The sequence below is a fragment of the Trichosurus vulpecula genome, chromosome 8 (genome assembly GCF_011100635.1).
Source record: "Trichosurus vulpecula isolate mTriVul1 chromosome 8, mTriVul1.pri, whole genome shotgun sequence".
NCBI lineage: Eukaryota > Metazoa > Chordata > Mammalia > Diprotodontia > Phalangeridae > Trichosurus > Trichosurus vulpecula.
The window spans coordinates 206507888-206533502 of record NC_050580.1 but is presented as its reverse complement, the minus strand read 5'-3'; the positions used below and the strand labels follow the sequence as shown (position 1 = coordinate 206533502).

Genomic DNA, 25615 nt, shown 5'->3' with positions numbered 1-25615 from the left:
AGGAAAACACTAACCTAACCATTATAATCTTAAATGTAAATGTGTTGAATAATGCAAAGCAAAAGACAATGGCAGAATGGGTAAGAAAATGGAACAAAAAAATTTACTGCATATAAGAAACATATCTAAAAAATAAAGGAAATATATAATGAAAATGAGATCCTCAAACATAATTTACTATTTATTAGATGACTCCAAAAAAGTAGGCGTTTCAATCATACTGTCAGAAAAATTAAAATTAATGTCAAGAGAAATGAAGAGGGAAATTACATGATGTTTAAAGATACCAAAGACAATGAAAACATTATTAAATGTTTTTATACACACACACATATCATCTAAGTTCATAAATGAAAAGTTTACCGAGTTACAAAAAGATATCCATAGTAATCCCATAGTTGTTGGAAGGCTTTAATGTTCCTTTCTCAGAGCTAAATAAATCTGAGGAAAAGGTAAAGAAAAAAGAAATAAAATTGAAATGAGAAGACTTTCAGAGAAGTTAGATTTTAAAGACTTGTGGTATTTTCTGAATAAGACTATCAAAAACCTTATATATTCTTAGCATTACAAAGGACTTTTGCAAAAGTAGACCATGTACTAGGGAAAAGAGAACTCATAAATAAATGTAAAAGGCAGAAATAATAAACATATCGTTTAGCTGCCATGTCTGATTTGTGGTGTTTGCTTATTTCTGAGCTGTAAATGCTCCTACTAAAAATTTAATATTTCACTTGGTTCCAGAAGACTCCAGCACAACCCTACATTTGCCCCACTAAGTTCATTACAATTGAGGCACAGCTGCTGGATGAGGCTCTCCCTTGCTTCTAGGACACAGTGTCTCAGCTGCTGGTTTGATTCACTGCTGGGATAGGTCATACAGGTTGTTCCCCAGGGCTGCCAGGGGCCCCAGTGTTTGGAGGTCTCTTGACCTTTCAAAGCTCACAAGGTCATCCCATCTCCAGCATTTCTTCGCCCAAGATCAAGAACAGCAAAGCCATGCATTCACTGGCTACACTGTGGTCCTGGTAGTGAAATATGGCAGGCGGAGTTGTTGTCTCCTCCCTCAGCCCAGAGACTTAGAGCAATTCTTTATTTGAAAGGCTCCAGGGAGTGAGGACTTGAGATCCTGTATCTGAACCTTGTGTTGGCACACTTAATCTTAGCTCACAGCCAATTAAAAGGACTTTCACCATTGTGTAGTAAGTGGAAATGAAATAGTCAGAGAATATTTGCACATGATCCAAAGTAGATTAACTGGATCCACACATATCATTTATTTCCAGAAGCAAAGGCACAAAATATTCACATGAGGGGGTACCAGGCAGAGCAGATTGTGATTGCTTGAGGGACTGTCTTCCATAACATTTTGTTGAAGGCTTTTAAATCATCTATTAATATAATAATGACTTTTATTGTTTTTATTAGTCTATTATGCATGTCATAATTATTATTGCATAATCATCAAAGAACTATCCTATCTGATTTTTTCCTCAAAATTCCATTCTTTTTTTCTTATCTATCTTTGTTAGATTGAGTAGGTCTAAAAGAGCAATGTTAAAGTCCCCAGCGGTTCTAGTATATTAATGTCTAGTTCTCCTGGTGGTTCAGTTAGCTTTTCCTTTAAGTACTTACATACCATAAAATTTGATGTATGTGTGCTTAATATTGACATTGTTTCATTATCTTTGGTGTCTTTAAGCCTACTGCAGCTTCCCAGCTTGTCTCTTTTTTTAAGGACAATATTCAACTGTTTATTGGGTTTTAAGACCCATAAAACAATATTCAACTGTTTGTTAGGTTTATTGGCCCCAAATATAAATCAGCCCACAAGAATACAAGGCAAAGTAGTATATGATACTAACAATTAAGTCATTTCCCAAACAACTACTACCTCCAAGTCCCTTAAGGAAAACCAAGTCACTATAGCATAATTAAGAAATAATTAAGACCTTCCTAAAAACAAAAAACAAAAGGGAGAGAAAAGAAACCTATAAAAATAGACATAAAACTTTTGATTTAGGAGGCAATAGAGAGAAACATTCAGCTCTCTGAACCCTGGGCAAACACAGAACATTTGTGTCTTTTGGTGTCAGCATATTGGTTCAGAGACCTTTAAGCATCACTTGACAGTTGTGACAGTTTGTGAGATGCACAATGTAACCTCTATGCCCATAAGCATAACAGAGCCAAGGAAACATAGGAGCTAACTGCTCCTACTCTGCACAGTCAAATAAGAGAGCCAATGGATGAAGCTCACCTTCCCAAGCCACTAGAAGATACTCTAAAGCTGAAGAATAAGAGGATTACGGTTCTCCCTTTATGTAAATTTGCATTATGCAAATTTGACTTTATATAAAAATTCTGAAAGAAATTTACATTCCAAAAAAAACCCACCTATATTAACTTTACTGTACAGGAAGTACTGTGCTCTCTCTCTTTCTCTCTCCACTCTTGCTCCTTGGTTGGAGCTATGTGGCCTCTCCTCCCCCCCAACAAAACCTTAAAAAATCCTTGGAACCATCCTTCAAGTGAAAGCGTAGCTAATGTGCCACAGCTTCTGGCTAAGTGGCTTGGCTTGAGACCTCCAGTGCCAGACAGGAAACCTTTGCCCATGCTACCCACCTGCCCTGTGTGTGGCTCTGTTTGTCCATCCAACCCTTAGGTTCCCTGTTCTCTCCTGTCTGTGTCCTTGTCTGGCCCCCACATGTCTGCCTCACCTCCCTTCTTCCTTTTGGCTAGGCCACATGTTCCTCCTCCTGCTCTTGCTTCTCTGTCCTCAGTCCCAGTGAGTTCTTAAGTCACGTGCAGCCCCATCTCTCCCCGATGTGGGCCCCCTTCCTCCTTTCCCTTCCCCAGGTCTTTGGCATTACTTAAAAATACCTTTACATAGAGGTCTGCCAAATGGTCCACTTCGGTAAAGTAAGAATTGTCTATATACTTAAGCAATATGAAGGAACAAGTGGGGGCACCTAGATGGCACAGTGGATAGAGCCCTGGTTTTAATCAGTGAGTTGAAATCTGGCTTCAGACACTTACTAGCTGTGTGACCCTAGGCAAGTCACTTAATCCTGTTTATCTCAATTTCCTCATCTGTAAAACGGACTAGAGAAGCAAATGACAAACCATTCCAATATCTCTAGAATCTGGAGAGCCATACATGCCTGAACAACAACAAAAAAGAAGTAAGGGGACTCCATAGCACCTTCTGAAAAAGCCATACTAAAACAAAGTCAGGAAAAAAGATCAGATGAATTCATACCGTCCCCTCTAGAGCTAGATTAATATCACTCAGAACATTCTCTAGCTTCAAAAACCTGAGCTGGAGGAAGCAAGCGTTGGGCTCATAACTGCACGTACCAGTTCTTGATTGGATCAGTCTATTCATGCATTTATTCAGCAGTTTAAATATTGAAGGCCAAGAGGTGTTCTCCCTTTCTACGGAAGGGAGATGAGGTGAATTGTGTCCTTGGTCAGAGAGGTATAAGACTGCCAACCACCAGCTTATGGTATGTTAGGCTGGTTACTTATGATGGAACAAGAAAGGCAGCAGGCTAAAAAACCTCTATCTGCTAGAAACAAGCAACTTCAAAGGAAATCACCACAACAACCATTTCCGATTGGATACCATTTGTTACCGTTGTAAAATAACCCTCCTGAATACATCTTCTCTGGATCTTTCAGATAATCTTGAGTACATTTCCTATGCAGTAGATAGCATCTCTAGGGGAATCCTTTCTCTGTGAAATAAGTAGTCAATATTTTCCCAGTCTTTAGTATTCTAGACACCAAAGCAGTGCAGTGGTTTTCACTGTCTCACTTCTGTGAACTGCAGTATCATTGTGTTGCTTCAAGGCAGCCTCATAGTTTATCTTAAAGCTGTTTTTAATCTCATGACTAAAAACAAATCTGACAATAGCAGCCACCAACTCAACCAAGAAAATAAGGATCTAGAACATGGCGTGCTGTTTTAGAATCCATTCAGAAGCCTAGCAGGTAGCAAAATGGCCAGAGGTTCCCATGAGGATAATGATTGTGCCTATCCCAAGGAACACGTAAGGAACATTTGTAACTTTCTTATTTAAAGGGGAGAACTGCACCACTAGGTTCACCTTGCCAGGGATGTCAACTGTAATGAGGATCACATCTGTCAGAAAATGAAGGTATGAGTCAGCAGGACACTCTTCACACAGGTGATGACCGTCTTGGTCTACAGTAGCCTGGATAAAGATATAATGTCTACTCATCTTCCCGCCTGCCTGCTGCCTCACGAAACTCTTAGGCTCCCATTCCTCTGGCTTACTTCTTTCAGCCATGTCTATTTTTATTGTTGGCTGGCCTGAGATTGTGATTGCCACCCGTGCTTTTTGGGTCCATCTGATATACGATAAATTCTACTCCAACCTCTCACTTACAATTGTGTGAATTTTATGTTGTAAGTGTGTTTCTTATAACCAGCATGTTGGGTTTTGCTTACTGCTACCTTTTCCACCCTCCTCCATTCACATTCGGTGTGATAATTGTTAGCTTTATCTTCCCTTTCATCACATCATGTTTCTTCTCTTTGTCTCTAAGTCCACTCCATGATTCACAAGGAAAAAATCATGGGAAGAAAGGGAGTTAAATCAACACTAATAGCCTGTAGTTGTTTTGCAGGTTTGTAACCTTGACATTATTCAGGATTTCTTACTCTCTCTCTCACCCCACATATCCAATTAGTCTAATATGATAATGATGACAATGTCTAGTAACGATAATAGCTAGTATTTATATAGTGCTTACTCTGTGTTAGGCACTGTGCTAATAGCTTTATGAATATTTTCTCTCTTAATCCTCATAATGACCTTAGAAAGTAAGTGCTGGTATCATCACCATTTAAGTGACTTGTCCAGGGTTACACCACTAGATAGTGTCTGAAACTGAATTTGAACTCAGATCTTCCTGACTCTGAGTCCATCACTCAATCCCCTGCACCACTTAGTTGCCTTGCTTCCCATTTCTACCACACAACATCTCTTGCATCTGACCTATTCTTTTTACTCACACAGTCAGACCCTCATCACCTCTCACCTAGATTATTGCAATGTTCCGTTTGCTTCAAATTTCTCACCGTTCAGGTCAATCCTGCACTCTGCTGCCAAAGCGGTTTTCCTTAAACAGAGATCTGACCATATGACTTGCCTACTCAACTAAGTTACGCCCTATTGCCTTTAGGATAAAATCAAAACTTCTCTGTTTAGCTTTTAAAAATTGGCTTCAACCTATATTTCCAGTCCAATTGGACATTATTCCCCCTCCAGCATCCTGGTCTTTTTCTCTCTTCTTCACAAATAACACTCCATCTCTTGTTTCTGTACCTTGGTACTGGATGTCTCTTGTTCCTGGAATATATTTCCTCCTCATTTCTGATTTACAGAATTTCTCTCTTCTTTCAAGACACAGCGAAAGCACATTTTATGTAAAGCCTTCCTGATCCTCCTCTAAAACTGCTAGTGCTCTCATAAATTCTATTAAGGATCCATATCTGTCCATGAAAAATCAGTCAATAAACATTTTAAAGTACCTACTATGTGTCAGGCACTGTGCTAAGCACTGAGGATACAAAAAAAGGCAAAAGATAGTCCCTGTTCTAGAGAAGCACACAGTCTAGTGGAGGAGATAACATGTACATAGCTGTACAAACAAGATATGTACAGGATTGGAGAATTTCAACAGAGGAAAGGCACTAGCACTAAGGGGGATCAGGAAGGACTTTTTGTTGAATATTGGATTTTGGCTGGGGCTTGAAGGGGTTCAGGGAAGTCAGGAGGTAGAGATGAGAAGAGAGAGTATTCTAGCCAATGAAAATGCCCTGAGTTTGGAGATAGAGTGTCTTGGTCAAGGAGCAATAAGCAAGCCAGTGGAACTGGAACATAAAGAACAAGGTGGGTGGGGTGGGGAGTAAGGTGTAAGTAGCCTGGAAAGATAGGAGAGGGCCATGTTGTGAAGCGCTTTGAATGTCGAATAGAAGATTTATATTTGATCATGGACTTGATAGGGAGCCACTGGAATTTATTGAATTCAGGATGGAGTGACAGGGTCAGACCTGCACTTTCAGAAGATTAATTTGAGAGCCTTGACTGGAGTGGGGAGAGAGTTCTAAAAATTATACTCAGTTTTGTAACATGCTATTCTTGATTATAAATAATTTTATTTTTATATATCATATTTCAAGTTTTTCTCTCTTTTCTCATATTTGTTGACTAGTATTATATGATTCTGACTATAGTTCCTTGGTCTTTTTCTCCCTGGAAGCTTGAAATATTTTTGCACAAAATTTTCTCTCTTAAAACACACAGACACACAGACGCACAGACACACACAGAACAAAAATAATAAAACATAGGTTGTCTGTCTTGTCTTGTTCCCTTTTTGATCTTTTAAGATGGCGCTATGCTTATTCCTTCCTTACTCCCTACTCATTTCATCACCTTGCTCAAATCCAAATCTTTTCCCCTGGATCCGTCCAGTTCTCTGTTTGCTTGCTAGAATTTCTACTCTATACTTTCCCCCATTTCAAACTTTCCTTGCTCAGATCAGATAAGAGTGAGGTTCATGAATGTAATTCCTGATACCTATATAATCTCTTGTCATGTTACAATTACAAAAAATAGAGTCCTTTCTTTTCCTCCTTATTTCTTCCCTAAACTATTCCTTTTAGATGTTTCTCTTTATAAAAAACACCTGAGCTGTTTGTCTTGTCTTGTTCCCTTTTTGACACTTTAAGATGTTGGTGATCTAAAGGTATTATTGTCTCTTCTCTACCTGTTAGGACATAAGAGCTTTTTCAAGTTGTTTTCTTTCTGGGTTCTCTTATGTCCTGTGTTTGTATTTCAGAGATTTTGCCCAGTCCTGGTTTACTTAATGTAAATGTTTGGAAGTCTGTGTGTGTGTGTGTGTGTGTGTGTGTGTGTGTGTGTGTTTTGTGTATGTGTGTTTGGGTGTGTGTGTGTGTCTTTTAAAAGAGAAAATTTTGTGAAAAGTACCTTGTTTTTTATTGTTGCAAATGTCATCTCATTTGATCCTGCCAACAGCCCTGTGAGGTAGGTGCTAGGAAGAGAAGGGAATGAGGGTCACGTAGTTCCAAACAACCAATCAATCAACAAACATTTATATACCTTCTCATTACACTTATTTGCACAATAGTCAAGTTGTAAAGAAGAATTATAACCAATGGAATGAATCATGAGAGAGAAGAAACAAAACCAAAAAAGAACGAAAAAAAAGAGAGCAAATAGCTTGCCCCAATCTGCATTCAGATTCCATAATTCTTTCTCTGGATGTGGACAGCTCTTTTCATCATGAGTCCTTTGGAGCTGTCTTTGAGCCTTGTATTACTGAGAAGAGCCAAGTCTATCAAAGTTAGTCATCATAGATACTGTGTGTCTGTAATCATATATAATGTTCTCCTGGTTCTGCTCCCCTCACTCAGCATCAGATCACATAAGTCTTTCCAGGTTATTATGAAGTATGTCGGCTCCTCATTTCTTATAGCACAATAGTATTCCACTACATTCATATACCACAACTTGTTTAGCCATTCCCCAATAGATAGGCAACCCCCTGATTTCCAATTCTTTGCCACCACAAAAAGAGCCACTATAAATATTTTTGTACATACGGGTCCTTTGGGATCTCTTTGGGATACAGCCCCAGAAGTGGTATTGCTAACTCAAAGGGTAGTAACATTCTTATAGCCCTTTGGGCATAGTTCCAAATTGTTCTACAGAATGGCTGGATCAGTTCACAACTCCACCAACAACGTAATAGTGTCCCAATTTTCCCACATCTTCTCCAACATTTATCATTTTCCTGTTTTGTCATGTTAGCCAATCTAACAGAAGAGATGTGGTACCTCAGAGTTCTTTTGATTTGCATTTCTCTTATCAATAGTGATTTAGAGTATTTTTACATATGCCTATAGATATCTTTAATTTCTTCCTCTGAAAACTGTCTGTTCATATCCTTTGATCATTTCTCAATTGGGGAATGACTTATATTCCTATAAATTTGATTCAGTTCCCTATGTATTTTAGAGATGAGGCCTTTATCTTTGCCAAGACAAACCCAGGACCTATATGAACACAAGTACTTTTTTTGCTTTTTTTTTTGGCAGGGCATTTGGGGTTAAGTGACTTGCCCAAGGTCACACAGCTAGTACATGTGCCAAGTGTCTGAGGCTGGATTTGAACTCAGGTCCTCCTGACTCCAGGGCCAGTGCTCTACTGACTGCACCACCTAGCTGCCCCACATGAACACAATTACAAAACACTTTTCACACAATTAAAGTCAGATCTAAATAACTGTAAAAACATCAGTTGCTCATGGTTAGGCTGAGCTAATATAATAAAGATGACAATTTTACCTGAATTAATTTATTTATTCAGTGCCATACCAATCAAGCTACCAAAAATTACTTTACAGAGCTGTATAAAGTAATAACAAAATTCATCTGGAAGAACAAAAGGTCCAGAATATCAAGGGAATTAATGAAAAGAAATGCTAGGGAAGGTGACCTAGCCATACCAGATATTAAACTGTATTATAAAGCAGCAGTCACCAAAACTACTTGGTACTGGCTAAGAAATAGAGTGGATCAGTAGAATAGATTAGGCACAGAAGAAGCAGCAGTCAATGACTATAGAAATCTACTCTTTGATAAAGCCAAAGAGTCCAGCTTCTGGGTTAAGAATTCACTATTTCACAAAAGCTGCTGGGAAAACTGGAAAATAGTATGGCAGAAACTGGGTATAGTCCAATATCTTACACAGTATCCCAAAATAAAGTCAAAATGGGTGCATGATTTAGATATAAAGGCTGATACTATAACAATTTGGGAGAGCAAGGAATAGCTTACCTGTCGGATTTATGGAGAAGAAAAGAATTTATCTGTCAGATTTATGGAGAAGGGAAGAATTTATGACCAAACAAGAGATATAGAATGTTACAAAATGCAAAATGGATAATTTTGATTATGTTAAATTGAAAAGTTTTTGTACAAACAAAGCCAATGCAACAAAGATTAGGACAGAAGCAGAAAATTGGGAAACAATTTTTACATCCATTAGCAGTTCTGCTTGGTTTGGTCTCCACAGAACATCATTCCCTGGATGTCCCCTCCTCCCCTTTGACTTTCTTTTGCATGTTGTCTTCCCCTACTAAATTGTAAACTCCTGGAAGGTAGGGACTACCTTCAGTGCTTACACAATGTCTGGCACATAGTAGGTTCTTGATTAATATTGAATTGAGCATGGTGTTCCAGCTTTTCTTCTAAGCTATTTATTTTCCTTTCAAGTTTTTCCCACAAGAGCTTTAATGTAATTCTTTATTTCTTCTTTTATTTCTTTTGTTAGCCCTATCAACCACTTGTGGATTCCTTCTGGCCAATCCATATTTTTTGAGTTTCTACTTGTAATTAATAGAGAAATATTTTCTTTTTCTTGAGTTTTATCTTGGGCTTTACTTAACCCATTGTATTTCTTCTCCTTGCTCATTTATCCAGTCCATCTGCTAGGGCTGGCTGGCCAAAGAGTCTTTCAATCTCCTTGCAATATCTTTGGAAGTACACCTGGCTCTGTGATTTTTTTTTGTTCACTCTAGACCTTCAGTGCAGGATGTAGGGCATTAGCAGAGAGAATTGAGCCAAGATAAGCTCAGTCCTCAGGGCATTCAGTACGCTTGGCAGAGAATTAGCTTCTCAGTATTGTCTTCTCTGCTTAATCTTGATCTGGAACCCCAAGGTGTGGATATTATAGTTCTGGATGGACCAAATGAGCCTGTGATCATACTCTTTGCCCTGTCTTCTCTTGGGTGAAGTAGCTGAGTTAAAATCAATAATGATTTGTCTCCTACTGCAGTCTTGGACTTTGACACTCATCTCTTATGTCTTTAAAAATGTACTACCAATCATCAAAATGGGAAACTGGAGCCCTGAATCATCTGACTTACTCCAGACCAAGTACTAAGCAGTAGTTTTAAGGGGTGGGAGGAAAATATTTAGTAGGAAGAATACTGGGTTGGAAATCAGGAGGCCTGAGTTCTATTTCTGATGTGGAATAAATTAACTCTGTGAAATGGCTCAGTGATCTTTAAAGTCTGTCCGAGCTCTAACATCTGTTATTCTCTGACTTCTGACTTCCAATCTCCCTCTCAGTATTCTCTCCTGAACAATTCCTCCTAAAAGAAAGCCTAATTTGATGTGGGAAAATTGGGACCCTAATACACTGTTGGTAGAATTGTGAACTGATCCAACCATTCTGAAGAACAGTTTGGAACTATGCCCAAAGGGCTATAAAACTATTCATCCCCTTTGACCCAGCCACGCCACTACTAAGTCTATACTCCAAAAAGCTTTTTAAAAAGGAAAAGCATCTATATGTACAAAAATATTTGCAGCAACTCTTTTTCTGCTAGCAAAGAATTAGAAATTGAGGGGATGTTCATCAATTTGGGAATGGCTGAACAAATTGTGGTATGTGATTGTGATGGAATAGTATCGTGCTATAAGAAATGGCAAGCAGGATGCTTTCAGAAAAACCTAGGAAGACTTACATGAAATGATGCAGAGTGAAGTGAGCAGAACCAGGAGAACAGCGCAGACAGCAACAGCAATATTGTACAATGATCACCTATGAATGACTTAGTTATTCTCAGCAATACAGTGATCCAAGACCATTCTGAAGGACTTATGATGAAAAATGTTATCCACCTCCAGAGAAAGAAATGATGGAATCTGAATGCAGATTGAAGCATACATTTAAAATTTTTCTTGTTTTTTTTCCTGGTTTGTGTTTTCTTTCACAACATGACTAATAAGAAGATAAGATTTGCATGACTGCACATGTATAACCTATTTAAAATTGCTTGTTTTCTCAAGGAGAGGGGATGGAAGGGAAGAAGGAAGAGAATTTGGAACTCAAAATTTTAAAAATAGTTTAAAATTGTTCTTACATGTAATTGGAAGAAATAAAATATTTAAAATAAAAAGAAGAAAGTCTAATTTGAGGAATGCTTTTTTTAAAAATTTATGGATTCTGATGGCCTGTTGGCATTGTAGGCAAGGACATTTGTAAACCATCTTTAAAAGCAAATAAATAAAAAGGTAGCAGGATATAGTGGAAAGAGGATTGAATTTGGCACCAAGAGATCTGATTTTCAATTTGAGTTCCAGTATTTATTAGCTGTGCCAATCACTCACCTTCTCTGGGCCTATTTTCTCATCCACAAAACAAGGATGATAATATCTTGTTGGTTGAATGATAGCTTTACCAGTAACTCCAGAAAGAAAGAAGATGCCCATGCCCAGACTAGAATAATTGGAGGGCATATGGAGTACCTAGAAGAAATGAATGAGCTGGTAACAAAGAGACAAGGAACCACTCTGATCAACTCTGGCCTATAGCCGAGATTAGAGATTGAGTAAAGAAAAGCATCAGGCAGGGCTGGAACCCATGCATACATACATACATACATACACACATACACACATACATACACATATATATGGGACCTCAGTTCCAAAATCCATTGGTATGGGACTCTCTCCTATTGGTGGGGATGAATACCATGACTTCTGTGAGGGGCAGGGTGAATTGGCTAGAGTGGGGGAGAGGAGAGCTCTTCAGTTTTCTGCTAGTCTTCTTCAAGTTCTGTTCAAGCTTCAAGTTGCCTTCGATGCTTCTGGCTTCCAGCATTGAGAAGGAAGATGAAAGAAGCCAACCCCACTTCAATTGATGAAGGAAAAACCCATAGGAAGACACAAGAGCAGTCTCCAGCATGTCCTTATCCTTAGTGTGCTACACTAGAGACTTTGGAGAACTTAGCCTTGGATGAGATCTCAGACTCTTTCTCTTGGTTGAGGTGAGTTTCCTCACTCCCAATGGGGGAGCTCCTTCACTCTGAATATATTCTTTTATGTATAACTTCTTGATTTCTGTTCTGCTACTGACTCAGATAAATGGGTTTTCTTTGATAATTGCTATGTGTGTTAATTTTGGAACTGGTGTTTGAAGGCAAAGGGATCAAGGCTTGGATATAAAGCTTGGGATCCTCCTTCCCACCAATATTGAAACAGCAATCAGAAATTAGCTTGAACCTGAAGATACAATTCCCTTAGATTAATAATATTTAAGAGAACAACTCCCTCTCTCTGAGGAGAGCAGAGTGGCACCCTGCCTCAAATTCCTGTTTCCTCTCCTGGAAGGAATTAAAATCTCTTTTGGTGAAAGGTGGCAGAGGAGGGGGTAGAAATGTTTATTCTGCCTTCCCTCAAACCTCATAGTGATACCTCCATGCTACATGTAGGGAATATACCTCACAATATATACCTGCAGATATATTCAGACACATACATATACGTACATGTAGATACAGACATACACACAGACACATAGCTATCCCTATCTGTATATGAATGAGAATGAGCACTGGATGTGTAGTCAATCCAATCTCACATCCCAGTTCTGCTGTTTTATATGTGTGACCCCAGACAAAGCACTTAATATTTCTGGGTCTTAGTTCTTTTCTCTATAAAGTGAGGCTATTGATTGAATTAGCTACCTCCCATGGTGGCTGTGGGCAAAATATTCTATCAACCTTAAGGTATTATAGAAATGCCTGATTATTATTATTGGTATTGTTTCTACCTGAAGTAATTTTTAAATAATCTCTATCCTTAAGTCATGACCAGATTTGTTGTACTGATCATTTCCCTACATTATCTAGGTCAGAGAAAATAGAGATTATGATTAATAGTCCTAAAGCAGCTAAGTAACTAGTCATGCTAAGAAGTCTGTGTTTAGCAAGCTTCTGTCTTGTTGTCTGGTCAACTTGTAATGAACAATACTTTCTTCTTAGCCCCGTCCCACCAAGTGCACTCCTGTTCAGTCCAGACAAGATTAATCACATCTGTTAATTCTAAGGCTAGAAACTTGAAATGCTGATGATAGAACAAGCATTGATGATAGGAAGGAGACTGACAGGAGAGCAGACTTACTGGAGGAAGAGAACCATATTAAAGAAAGATAATTAAAAATTAAAATCTAAAAAGGGAGTACTATGAGTCAAGGGTGGATTTTTTTAAAGTTAATTGAGAAAACATGGGATTTCTGGGCATGAGAATCAAGGAGGAGAGCAAAACCAGTTTGAATGGTGAAGGGCTTTGTAGAGTGCTGATCTAAGTCTGGGTTCACATCTGGATAATCAAATAGAAAAATCATTTTCTTAAGGTAAGTTCTTAGGTTGAAGGACAGTCTGGTTAGCCTGCAATGCAAAGCCAGCGGAGTTAAAATTTATCTGTGAAATTGGACAAATATGGCTTCTGTAATCACTCTGTGTGCCTATAATTTGTCTATCTGTCATATTATTAGAACACTGGATTTAGAACGGGACTTTAGGGATTATCTAGTCCAGTCCCCTCATAGGATCATGGGGTATTAATGGGCACCTGGGAAGTAGAGACCCATCCTCAAAACATGAATTATAGGAGCACAGATTCATATAGATGGTAAGTGGCAGAGCTTGGAATCAAACCTAGGTCCTCTGACTTCAAATCCAGTGTTCTTTACATCACACGCTGCTGGCATCCACTATATTACAGATGAGGAAACTAAGGCTTATAGAAACAAAGTCACTTGCTCAAGGTCACACAGATAGTAAGTAGAATGCAGAATTTGAACCTTGGTCATCTGATTCCAAACTCAGTAGTCTTTCCAATGCAATATACTACTCACAGTTCCTTGCATCTATTAGGGGCACAATAAATGTTGGGAGAATGAAAAATAAAGAATTGTATTAGTTTCTTGCCTACTTAACAGTGATTGTATCTCCCGGAGCATATGTGAGGATGGGCTTGTGGGGAGCCTGTCTTACGGAACATGGACTGACTTTCCTAGCCTCTTCTAGGAAAACAGTATTGTTGAGTCATTTCAATCATATGTGACTCTCCATAACCCATTTGAGGTTTTCTCAGCAGAGATACTAGAATGGTTTGCCTTTTTGTTCTCCAGCTCATTTTACAGATGAGAAACTGAGGCAAATGGGGTGAGTTACTTGCCCAGGGTCACACAGCTTTTAAGTATCTTAGACTGGATTTTAACTCAGTCCTCCTGACTTCAGGGCACTGTGCCACCTAGATGCCCAAGGATAACATTCACTTTTGAAAAACTTTAGGATGAGAGTTGGTCCCTTCATGGCAACTGAAAGTATGGTGGGGGAAAAGGCTTCATTAAAACTGTGTCAAATAAATTGTCTAGTTGCCAAGGAAGAGTGCTCCACTCAGTGGACTTTTAAAAGGGAATGGCTCTGCTCACTGTCCCTTTCTTTAACTTGCCTGGTAGCATCATGTAACTCTGGGACTTTCTATGAAGAATACTCTGGCTGCATGGTGACTGCTCTCAGGTGACAAAGCAGATGCTTTCCTAGGTAAGCAGAGCTGGGCCTTATAACAAAGAAAAACATTTCAGCCAAACTACTGACAGAGTGATCCTGTACGTAGAGGGAAATGTCTTAATATTGCAATGAATAAACAATCAGTGCTTTAAGGTTCTTTTGGAAATGGTACATTGAGCTTTTCTGTATATATATACATGCATATGTCCTGTGTGTGAGCGCTTGTGTGTCTTGATTATAAACGGCAATGGAATGTGATAAATAAGCATCCTGCTACTATATGCTACTATTCTTACATCTCAAATACAGTTAGGTGGCAAAGTGGATAGAGCTCTGTGCCTGGAGTCAGGAAGACCTGAGTTCAAATCCAGCCTCAGACACTTACTAGCTGTATGAACCTGAGCAAATCACTTATCTTCTCTCTGACTCAGTTTCCTCAACTGTAAAATGGGGATAATAATACCATCTATCTCACAGTGTTGTTGTGAGGATCAAATTAGCTACTTGTAAAGTGCTTAGTACAATACCTGCTACCTAGGGGGTACTTAATTAAATGTTTAATTCCTTCTTCTTCACTTCAAAAACATTGATAGTCCAGTGGCCAAATACAAATATAATCATTCTCAAGCAAAAATGATACACAAAATTCCAGAGCTGTTCCTGGAATATTAAAATAATGGAAGGAGAAAAAAAAATCCCAACGCAACTTGACTGCCATAGATCTCTGCCGGGAAGGGCCATAGGAACACAGATTCAGAGATGTAAGAGGTTTTAGAGATTGTATAAATCCAACCCCTTGATTTTAAGGAGCAGGAAAGCAAGGTATAGAGAAATTAAGTGATTTGTCTAAGGTCATACAAGTAGTAAATAGCAGAGACTGCATTTGTTTGAACTCGGGTCTAAGAAAAAGGAGTTGCAGAAATGATTCCAGTTACAAGAAGTTCCCCATTGGAAGTCCTTTATACCAATGAAGTCACATATCTGATTTTTAAAAATCAAGGAAAACTACCTTAGAGACACGAGAGATCTAGTGAGAAACCATTTTATAATCAGATGCTGTGGTGAAAACCTTCCTCTCCTCACCCTCACCAACATGCAAGTTAGGCTAAGTTTTCCTTAAAAGGCTAGCTAGTACTAAAACCATCCTTGGGAATTGACTGGTTCAAGGGTATAATGTTAATGAAATGGGAAGATCTTCCCCATCCGTTAATGTGTCCACATGTGTTCAATCATGAATGTCTTGCTGCTTTGAGGTCTGGCCCAGCTCATAGGTGTGATACATCCTGAGTCACATAGAGCCCATTAGCAGAGGGACTTGCCCTAGGAGAAGCTTGCTTAGGGGGAGGCTTGCTTGTAGGAAGGCTTTCACATCTTTTGGTACTAAGCTAATTAGGCACTGAATCATGAGAGTTGTGATGCCTTCTGGCTCTGAGCCTGTTAACCAAAAGTACACACACACACACACACACACACACACACACACACTGAGGTGAGATTTTGCTTTGGAGGTTCACTTATGAGAAGGACCTTTTGATTCCTTAGACCGGACTCTGAGTAGTTATTTGTTCAGAGTCCTCTGGCTACTCAGATGTATCAGTGCTGTATGTAGGTGGTTGTATTACCTTGTTCAGACAGCTGGAGCCCTGTCTGTTGGTCTTTGTGCTGATTTCTCTGCTTCTATTTTCTGCACGTTCAAGGTGCTGACCTTTCCTCTGAACTAGTGAATGTAATTAAAAGAAGGTTGTTAACCCTTTTAAAAGCTATCTTTCCTTCAAAAGTGGATCAAAGAACCTGTGCTAGCAGGCCATCCTGGATGTGCCAGGGTACTTGCTGTTACAAAGAGACTAAAGGCTCAGGCTATTGACATCACTTCCTAGTTGTCTGACTAGACAATACCCTGGTGCTATCTGATGCTTGGCTGGCAGACCACCATAGGCAACTCAGATGACTTGACTCACAGTATCCTCAATCCATATTCATGTTGAATATCCTTCTCTTGTTAAATGATCCATGAGTCTTTCATATCATTCCAATATGTGACATAAACTACCAGGAGACTAATAGTCCAGTAGGCCAGAATAGAAGCCATTGGAGGAGAAATCCTAGAGCCCTCTTTCATTTACTTCACTGCCCTAATGCAAAGAAATTACCCTTCTATTTTCAAAAACAGCAAAAGATTCCACTAAATAGTGAGAAAGAGAAAGTGTGGGAGTTCAAGAAAGAGAATGGTAGCAGCTGCTGTTGCATCCAAAATGGACAGTCCGGGGGAAATGAGGACACATGTTACCAATGCTCATTATCTCCACAAAACCTGCTGCTTAGTATACACATGGACCAAATGCACTGACATCAACAATATTTTTCTATCTTCTCCTGCCAATGCTGTTATTGAAATCAGATTGCCGATTCATTTCCCTTCCTTTATTGCTCTGTGGTTCAAGAACTGTACCATAGCCACCTGTGCCTAAATTCTGCTACCATTTCCCCCATCTCTTTAACTGATTAAGAAATAATCATAGCACTCTGGATTTATCTATAAGTGGGCCTCACTTTACCCAGTAGTAATTTTCCTGAAAAGTTGAGTGGGAATTCAATAGAATTCAATTCAATGGAGTATTTATTTGTTGCCTTTTGTGTCCTGTGTTAGGGGCCAGGGATACAAACACAAAAAACAAAACAAAACCCCAAAACCACTCCTGCCCTCAAGGAGCTTATATTCTATTGATGAATTTTAGCATTAGCAATCTAGAAAGAGGAAGGGATTTCTGAAGTCATCTATTCTGACCCCTCATTTTACAGAAAAGGAAACTGAAGGCCAAGGAGGACTTGCTGAAAGCCACACAGGTAGAAAGCATCAGACACACAGGAATTGAACCCAGGACCATTGACTTCAAAGACACTGTTTATGCCACCATATTGTCGTTCAGTTGTTTCCTCAGAAGAATTAAAATTATACGTAACCCAATGGGCAATGGAAAGACAAAAAACATAGGTTTTAGGATGTTGCCAGTGATGATTTTCTCAAAAAAGGGGCATGAAAGATTCTTTCAAGGACAAATATACCTGGAGAATAAGAGACAGCAGATGGAAAACCAAAGTGGTACATTAGTACTACTAAGACATTACAAGAACCACAGGAAGGCCTTCAGGGCATTAGGTTGATTCTCTGTAGGGGACTGATGTTAGAAAAGCACAAGAAGCACACAGAGAAGATTCAGAAAGGTAGAAAGGAAGTCCACACATGATATCTAAGTATATGATTTTTAAAAATTGTGAGATACACCGATTATTATCTTTATTTTGAGATGCTGAGTCCTTCTTCCATGATAATTCAACTCTTCTTCCATGATATACACACTCAAATTTACAGGATCTCCTAGAGAGCTGCTGGTTATACAGGTGGCCAGTTCCTCAAAGAGAAAGAGTCTCTTACCATTGTTTCTTTTATTCCATGCTTTTCCCTCAGATGGGCCATTAAATGCTACAACCAACAATCCAATCTGGATTAAGCTAGATATTGAATTCAGGGCTTGTCTTTGTGGTCAAGTTTTTATGTTGTATTTTATGTTTTTTTTCCCAAAATAAATCTATTTTTTAACATCCTATGTTTTATTTTTAAAATTTTAATATTTTTAATTACATGTAAAATAATTTTTTTTAAATGTGAGTTTAAAATTCTTTTCCTCCTTTCCTTCCTTCCCCCCTCATGGAGAAGTCAAACAATTTTATATAGGTTATATATGTGCAGTCATGCAAAACATTTATATATTAGTCATGTTATGAAAGAAAACGCAGAGTCCCCCCCCCCCACCCAACATATACACACACAATAAGGAAGGTAAAAAAAAGTACTGTGATCTGCATTCAGATTCCATCAGTTCTTTCTCTGGAGATGGATAGCCTTTTTCATCACAAATTCTTCGGAATTGTTTGGAATCATTGTATTGCTGAGAATAGACATCATTCATAGTTGATCACTGTACAATATTGTTGTTACTGTGTAAAATGTTCTGGTTCTGCTCACTTCGTGTTGCATCAGTTCAAGTAAGTCTTTATGGGTTTTTCTGAAAGCATACTGCTCATCATCTCTTATAGCACAATAGTATCCCATCATAATCATATGCAACAACTTGTTCAGCCATTCCCCAGTTGATGGGCATCCCTTCAACTTCCAATTCTTGGCCACCACTAAAAGAGCTGTTACAAATATTTTTGTACATATAGGTCCTTTTCCTTTCTTAAAATCTCTTTGGAATATGGACCTAGCAGTGGTTGCCGAATCAAAGGGCATGTACAATTTTATAGCCCTTCGGGTATAGTTCCAAATTGCTTTCCGGACTTGTTGGATTAGTTTACAACTCCACCAATAGTGCATCAGCTTCTCAATATTCTCACATTCCCTCCAACATTTGTCATTTTTCTTTTCTGTAATGTTGTTGTTCAGTTGTTTCAGTCATGTGCAACTCTTTGTGACCCCATTTGGGGTTTTCTGTGCAAAGATACTGGACGGGTTTGCCATTTCCTTCTCCAGCTCATTTTATAGATGAGGAACCTGAAGCTAACAGGGTCACACAGCTAGTAAGTGCCTGAGGCTGGATTTGAACTCAGGTCTCCTTGACTCCAGGCCAGGCCTTCTATTCACTGTGCCACCTAGCTGTCCTTTTTCTGTCATATTAGCCAGACTGGTAGGTGTGAGGTGGTATTTCAGATTTGTTTTAATTTGTATTTATCTAGTCAACAGTGATTTAGAATATTTTTTCATATGACCATAGATAGCTTTGATTTCTTCATCTAAAAACTGCCTGTTCATATCCTTTGACCATTTATCAATTGGGAAATGATTTGTATTCTTATAAACTTGACTATGTTCTCTACATATTTGAGAAGTGAGGCCTTTATCACAGAAACTTGGTGTAAAAGTTTTTCCAGTTTTCTGCTTTCCTTCTAATCTTGGCTAGAGTGGTTTTGTTTGTGCAAAACTTTTATAATTTACAATAATAATTATCCATTTTTTACATCCCATAATATTCTCTACTCTTGGTTAGTCATGAATTCTTTCCTTATCCATAGATCTCACAGGTAAATTATTCCATGCTCCCCTAATTTGCTCATGGTACCACCCTTTATGTTTAAATTATATACCTTGTCTTGGTATACGGTGTGAAATGTTGGCCTATATTTAGTTTCCACTAAACTTCTTTCCAGGTTTCCCAGCAGTTTTTGTCAAATAGTGAGTTCTTATCCCAAAAGCTGGTATCTTAGCATTTATTAAACACTAGATTACTATGGTCATTACCCTAATTTGTACTGTGTACCTAATCTATTCTACTGATCTATCACTCTATTTCTTAGTCAGTATCACATTGTTCCAATGATTACTACTTCACAATACAGTTTGAGATCTGAGAGGGCTAGGCCATCTTCTTTCACATTTTATTTCATTAATTCCCTTGATCTTTTGTTTTTCCATATGCATGTTATTTTTTTCTAGCACTATAAAATAATTTTGGTAGTTTGGTATGGCACTGAATAAATAAATTTAGGTAGAATTATCATTTTTATTATATTGGCTCAGCCTTTTACTGAGCAATTAATATTTTTCTAATTGTTTAGATCTGACTTTATTTGTATGAAAAGTATTTTGTAATTTTGTTCATATGGTTCCTGGTTTTGTCTTGACAGATAAACTCCCAAGTATTTTATATTGTCTACAGTTATTTTAAATGGGATTTCTCTTCCTATCTCTTGCTGGTGGACTTTGTTGGTAACATATATAAATGCTGATGATTTGTGTGGGTTTATTTTAGGTCCTGCAACTTGGGTAATGTTAATTACCTCAATTAGTTTTTCAGTTGATTCTCAAGGATTCTCCAAGTATACCACCATATCACTTGCAAAGAGTGATGGTTTTGTTTCCTCATTGCTTATCCTAATTCATTAAATTTCTTTTTCTTCTCTTATTGCTATAGCTAGCATTTCTAGTACAACATTGAATAATAGTATGATAATGGGCATCTTTGCTTTGATCTTATTGGGAAGGGTTCTACCTTATCCCTATTACAGATAATGCTTGCTGATGGTTTTAGATAAATACTACTTATCATTTTAGTAAAGTTCCATGTATTCCTATGCTTTCTAGTGTTTTTTTTAAATAGGAATGTTATATTTTATCAAAACTTTTTCTGCATCTATTGAGATAATCTATGATTTTTGTTGGTTTTGTTATTGCTCTGGTCAATTATATTGATAGTTTTTCTAATATTGAACCAGTCCTGCCTTCCTGGCATAAATCTCACCTGGTCATAACATATGACCTTGGTGACATATTGCTATAATCTCCTTGCTAGTATTTATTTAAAATTTTTGCATCGATACTCATTAGGTAAGATAGTTGATAGTTTTCTTTCTCTGTTTAGGTGTCAACACCAAATTTGTGTCATAAAAGGAATATGCTATATTTCAAATAGAGAAACGGAACAATAGTGTGTGTGTGTGTGTAGTTCTGAATTTCAGCTTCCTTATTTGGGATCCCTGGAAAATCAAGTGTAGGTTGATTGGAAGAAGGAGTATAGAGGAAGTGGCGGGATCTTTAAACAGTTTTCTGGGTCTACATAAGAAGAATAGGGGGTCTATTAAAATGCATTAATCCCCTCAGTTTGTTTATTGTTTCTGAATTGTCATATCCATATATACTATACAATTATTGAAAACAGCTAAAAAATTCAACTCATCTTGAATTCAGCTCATTGCTACCAAATTGGCTAAATTTCCATCCACTTTAATTGTCAAATTTCAAAACTCCAGCATTAAAGGTTATGTAAAATCTGTCTCCCGAGCTTGTCCCCATCTCCAGTCTTCAATTTTCTTCCCTTTTCTCTTTTAAAGATTATCTGTTTTCCTTAATAGTCATATTTCACACTTTCTGACAATTCTTTCATAGTGTCACTCACGACACAACAGATGGGCAGCCCAGATTCTACATTGGTATCCTCACAATATTAAAAGAAGTAGAGGGAGGCCTCTACTTCATTGGGTAGATGCTTTTTGGACGAGAATTGTTTAAGATTAGGAAAGCATGTGAGGATTCAACTCAATTCCAACTAAATATATTAAGAATTTGTGCAATATGTTGGGAGAGATACAAACTTGAGAAAAGATACAACCTCTGCCCTCATGTAGCATTCCTTCTGGTATGGTGATAAGACACATACACAGATTAAATATAATATATAATGATACATTGTAAATGCAAAACAAAATGCTCCATGAAGTTTGAGGTAGAGGTTTGAAATAATAAATCTATCAAAATATCAGTCACGCAAAAATGACAAATGTTTTACAAAATGTTACTTAAGTGTTGAATATATAACAATGATATGAATAACAAAATGATACTAATAATTATTTGTATTTTGTATAATACTGGCTGTCCCCCATGCCTAGAATGTACTTCCTCTTCACCTTTATCTCCTGCAATTCATGATTTCTTTTGCTGTTGTTTGTCCTTCGTTCTCAAAGAGGACCATGATGTCAGGAAGGTGATGCCATGACTTGTAAGTGAATTGGATTTAAGCAAGGGAGAGCTGTACAAAGTCACCAGTTTCATTTTCTCCTCCAGAGCCATCAGGACAACTGGAGATGGTCCTCTGGTTTAAGTCTCAGCTTAAGGGCTTCCTTCCTGTTCATGTCTCTCCCCCTACAGTTAGTGGCTTCCCCCACCCCACCAGGCAGCATTGTGTCTACTCAGATGTTTTGTACATAACTACATTTGTACATTGGAATATAAGTTCCTTGAGGGCAGGACTGTTTTAGTTTTGTCTTTGTATCCCCAATACCTAGCAAAGCAGGCTACTCTCTTCCTTGCTCAAGTGGGCTAGCTCCTTGTAGGACACTGGCGATTGACACATCAATCCACTGCTGGACTGGGTCAAGTAGGTTGCTCCTGAGGGCTAGCTCCTCACAGGCTTCACTTTCTGCTGCTACTGGCTCAAGTTGGGTTCTGCTACCAACTTTGGTGGCTGAGAGAGGACCGTGATGGCTTTTCTGAACTTATCAACTCCAAAGGAGGGGTGTGCTAGAGAGAGTCAATTGCTAAATTTTCAATGTAAGCAATTATACCTCTCAAACTGATATATATCAGGGCTCAATTTATTGTTTTGTCGATTGTTAATGATACAAAGTGTTAATAACAAACTTAAAAGTCTATGCATACATTTTCTCACAAAGACATTTACCATTTATACTTCACACTCCTTACCTTCCAGGTTTTAACTTGGTTTATTCTATTTTCAGATATGAATTCACCTAAGATCAGGAAAGAATAAACACAAAAGAAACAGGCACCATGCACTCAAGGACATGTGGTGGTTATGGAGAGAAGTCAGTTGCTGCCCCTGCCTCAACCTGCTGGATGTTCACAGCAATTCTCTTTACTCAGAGATTGATAGGGAAGAGAGAACAAGAGGCCATTTTCTCAAACCTTTCCTAAGCACATTTGATAACTAGGTGGCATGGCATTATCTACCTAGACTCAGGAAGATCTGAGTTCAAATGTAAACTCAGATACTTACTAGCTACGTGACTCTGGGCAAATAACTTAACATCTGTTATCAGTTTCCTTAATTGTAAAATAGAGATTATAACAATGTTTAGTAAAGATCAAATAAAATGATATTTGTAAAGTGCACATAGTAGGCACTTAATAAAATACTTATTCCCCATTTCAACCTCCATTTCATCATCCTTTCAATTGTCTTTTTGTGACAATTTTGACAATGATCCCTGGGTCATTTGTGGCTAGAGGTAGGCCCTTGGAAGTTCCTGGTATTGAACTGAAATCAGACAAGGAATATAATCTTGCATGCACTGAATAACCCACATGTAAAAGCAAATCTAAAATCTTTCCGTGCTCTAAGGACTGGGTCCTCCCAATACATATATACATTTATGTATTTATATATTTGTGTTGTACAAAAATTGTCTCCGCAGTAGAATGTATACCCCCTGAGAGCAGGTACTATCATATTGATCCCATCCCCCTAGAGCCTAGCACAGCACTTATATACATTGTCCTGTAGGAGCTTAATCAATGTTTGTTAAATTGACTGCTCCATAAACTCCAGTGGTTCCTAATGGCTCAATAATCTCCTGTGGTGTCCTGGGAGAAAATACAGAACACCTCTGTTTAGCATTTAAAGCCCCTTCACCACCTGACCCCAATCTACATTTCCAGGCTTAATATACATGATTCCCCTTCACTTCTTTATTTATAAATTCCTTGAGAGTAGGGAATATTTTTTTGTCTTTCTTTGTATCTTCAGCACAGTGCCTGGCACATAGTAGGTGCCCAATAATTGATTGTGGACACACATCTTCTGCAAGACACCCTTACCAGCCTTCCTCAATGTTGGTGCCTTGCCTCTGAGATATTATAATTCTGTATATACTTATCTTGTTTGTATATAGTTGTTTGAGTGCTATCTCCCCCACCCCCCCAAGACTGTGAGCTCTTTGAAAGCAAGAACTTTTTTTTTTTTTGCCTTCTTTGTACCCCTAGCTTAGCACAGTGCCTGGCACAAAGTACGTACCTAATAAATGCTGGTTGACTTGATGTGTACACAATCTCTCCTCCCCAACGACGTAAATTCCCTGAAGGCATCAGTTGTCTTTGTCTCCTCAGCTCTGTACCCATCACATTATAAGCTTAATAAATGCTTTTTGATTGACTTGAATTGAGATAAAGCTAGTTGCATCATCAATTCTGAAGCTTGGTACAATGCAATGTAAGCAGAGCCAGGGGCTACTTGAAAATAACTAAAGATTTATGACAAGGAAGCAACATCCAGAAAGGGAAGAAATATCCAGAACTTTCAGCAAAGCCCTCGACTTGTAGGGCAATTTGGAGATCAGAAAGTTTCGTCTCTCCTCTTTTGGAAGGGCAAATCACGGTCTTCTACCCCCACGGGGATTACAGTGGGGTTCTCCTATCTCTATGTCTTTGTTCTCCTCCCCTCCCCCCTTACCTGTAATGCTCTCTTCTCTCCCCTCCCCTTTCTAGCTTCCTTCCAGACTCAGCTCAAATGCTACCTTCGGTAGAATGGAGGCCTTTCTTGGGAGGTTCCCCTGGTAGGGGTCTGCTGATAAATATTTAACAACCAGCTCTCCGGGGGATAAAAGAAAAAAGCACACAGGACACACTTTGGTTTAATCGGCATCATTCACATTTTCTCCATTACTTTCTTAAGTCTAGACAAAACAAAACAAGAAATCAAGTCCTGATTTGAAGCGTTTGCCGATTTCCAAGCAACTGAAAATGTAATGCTTTCCCCGCACACCCCCGCCCCTGCGGACCCTTCTCCCGAGAGTGGTCCTGCCCCGCCCCGCCCCGCGCCGCGCCTCGCCTCCCCTCTCCTCCCCTCTCCTCCCCTTCACTCCCCATCCCACTCCACTCTCCCCGGCTGGCTCCGTTCTCGTCTTTCCCGTCGCAGGTGCTCCCTCCACAGGTGCGGGCGTCTGGGCTGCAGCTCTTCTCCGCACCCAACAGCGGGCGCCGCTGTTGCAGCTCGCGGAGGGCATCGGGAACAATTCTTGGAGAGTTAAGGGAGCGACTTCTGCTGCTTCCTCCTTAGCAGCGGCGGCAGCGGCTGCGGGCTGCCTGCTTTCCTCGCCCGGCGGCAGCCTTCAGCGCCCGGCTCCCACCACTGAGCGGAGAGGCGGAGAAGGGAGAGGAGGAGGAGGAGGAGGGGAAGGAGGCGCGGGCGCCCGGCGGGGGCGGAGGAGGAGGCGCACTATCCCTCCGCCTTCTGGGGGGCTGCTGGCGAGAAGCATTGAGCAGCACCCGGGGAAAGACGGCTGGGAGCCGCGGAGAGCGAATCAAAACAAGGGCTTGGAGCACCCAGTTGTGCCCCAGCGCTCGGAGGACCATGCCGGCCGGAGCTGCTTCTCAGCAGCTTTTCCTCTCTTGGCTTTTCCTCTGAGGGACGTCCCGGAGCCGGGTCCGAGGAAACTAAGAAGAGAAGCAAAGAAATCTGGGGAAGAGCCCAAGGAAAAAAAGCTGCGGGAGTCTTTGGTTCTTTTGCTTTCTCTTTTTTTTTTCTTTTGCCATGAACCAGGCTCGAGCTGGTCCCCGAGGAGAATAACATTTTTTTTTTTAAATCAGAAGGCAAAATAAAAGACAATTCTTTGGTTGCTA

At 39.2% G+C, this 25615-nt stretch overlaps 1 pseudogene; it reads right to left on the bottom strand.

The window, feature by feature from the left end:
- Positions 1-3720: 3720 nt before the first annotated feature.
- LOC118829839 lies at positions 3721-24999 on the bottom strand (annotated as a pseudogene).
- Between the last annotated feature and the right edge of the window lie 616 nt (positions 25000-25615).